Here is a 2,053-nt window from a genome sequence, read left to right as displayed (position 1 = left end):
GGCTGTCCCCAGTGGGGCTGGGACTCCCAGGGCCAGAGGGCCGGACTGCACATGCTGACTGGGGAAGTCCCATCGTACTTCAGGGTTTCAGGCCTGATCGCTGCTACCTGCAACAGGGCGTTAGGTGACCACTACCTGGATGGGCTCACCAGGGCCCTTCCTTGCTTCTCACAAGGTGGAGTTGACAAGTTCTCTGGCAGGGCTGGCCGTGCAGGCTCCGTGCTAGGACTCCAGAGATACCACAGAACAATACTGCTGAACAGGGAAATTATTTATTTATTTTTTCATTGAAAAAGAATTGGAGCTTTTTTTTTCCTTTTTCCTTTGCTACTTTTCGGCTGAGGGCAGTGCTCCTGTTCTGACGTCGGCGGCCCTCCGTGAGGAGAGGCGAGCCAGCGGAACCGCAGCCATGACTGAGGCCTATGTGAATCCTAAGGCCTACCCTCTCGCAGATAGATCCTCGCCTCACCAAAGAACTATTAGACGCCGTTCAACAGTCTTGCAACTATAAGCAGCTTCAGAAAGGAGCTAACGAGGGCACCAAAACCCTCCACAGAGCCATCTCTGAGTTCACTGTGATGGCTGCAGACCTCGAGGCCCTGGAGATCATTCTGCATCTCCTGCTGCCTTGTGAGGACAAGAATGTCCCCTACGTGTTCGAGGGCTCCAAGCAGGCACTGGGGCGGGCTTGTGGGGCCTCTGGGCCTGTCGTCGCCTGTTCTGCCACCATCGAAGAAGGCTCACAGCTGAAGCAGCAGATCCAGTCCATTCAGCAGTCCATCGAAAGGCTCTTAGTCTAAACCGGTGGCCTCTGCCACAGTCTCCTACTGACTCCTCTCCTCCGGGTTGTGTATCATATTTTCTGTTAGCATGTAGTATTTCCAGCTACTTTCTGTTGTTTTAAAATATTGTAGTACTAAAAAATAATATTGGAATCTATCCAGCAAAAACATAGAGAAGCACTCAAGTGTATGAGTCATCCCACCTTTCCATGTAGGTTGGGACATCATGAGAAGATGGCAGATGTGGTGGAGACTGCACCAGGTGGGGACCATGGGGTGACTGGGTGTCCCATCCTCGGGCACGTGTCTTAGCAGCGGCCACATTATGCGCGGGTTCAGATAATCTTCACTATCACTATAACCTGAACTCAGCCCCAGGTCTGGGCACAGAGAGATCCCAGCTCCCTCCTAGAGGAACATCAGGCTACAGGTCGATGACGATCTCGAACATTTCATCCCAAATCCTCTCAACCCTGTAGGCAAGTATGGAGAATGGAGTAATGCTCCCTGACGAGAAAGAGAGGCCATAGAAACACAGATAAATTGGAATTCATCAAAATTAATAACTTCATACTTCAAAAAACAAAGAAAGTGAAAAGATGGTTTCCAGTATAACAGAAAATATTTGCAAATCATACGCCCGATAAAGGAACCATATCCAGAACATAATACAAACTCTTACTAGTCAACGATAAAAAGCCAAACCACCAATTAAAAAGTGGGCAAAGGATTTACCGGCGTTTCTCCAAAGATGTTATACAAATAACCATTAAGCCCATGAAAAGATGATCAACATGTTTAGTCATTAGGGAAATATGAATCAAACCCACAATGAAATATCTCTTCACACTCTGTTGTACAAGAATATCCACGGCAGAATTATTCGTAACAGCCTAAAATTGGAAATAACCCAAATGTCTATCAGCTGATGATTGGGCGTTGTGTGGGTCTCCCCGTGTTGATAATGATGCTATAGGGAGGAGCTGCCTGGGGCGCTTATCTAGGTCATATTCCTGTGGCGAGCCCCCCACAGACATTTCCCCTGCCTGAGTCATGTTGCGCCTGGACTGGCCCTCACGTTTCTTACTATGATTGCAGGACCCACCTCAGCGAAAACCATCAGAGAACTTTTAAGAACAAGATTTATTACTCAGAGGTTCTGTAGGGTGCACAACACACAAGAGGGCCCCACAGCAAGGCTGCCAGTAGACGGAAGGGGAGGAAGCGTGGAGCTAGGGCTCTGCCTTTTGGGAGGCGGTTGTAGGGTTTGG

At 48.9% G+C, this 2,053-nt stretch overlaps 1 pseudogene; it reads left to right on the top strand.

Moving 5' to 3' along the window:
• Positions 1-409: 409 nt before the first annotated feature.
• LOC102896101 lies at positions 410-832 on the top strand (annotated as a pseudogene).
• Positions 833-2,053: the final 1,221 nt, after the last annotated feature.

This window comes from Pteropus alecto, unplaced genomic scaffold (genome assembly GCF_000325575.1).
Source record: "Pteropus alecto unplaced genomic scaffold, ASM32557v1 scaffold194, whole genome shotgun sequence".
Classification (NCBI taxonomy): Eukaryota; Metazoa; Chordata; class Mammalia; order Chiroptera; family Pteropodidae; genus Pteropus; species Pteropus alecto.
The sequence above is the reverse complement of the archived record's forward strand: the minus strand, read 5'-3'. Positions and strand labels throughout refer to the sequence as shown.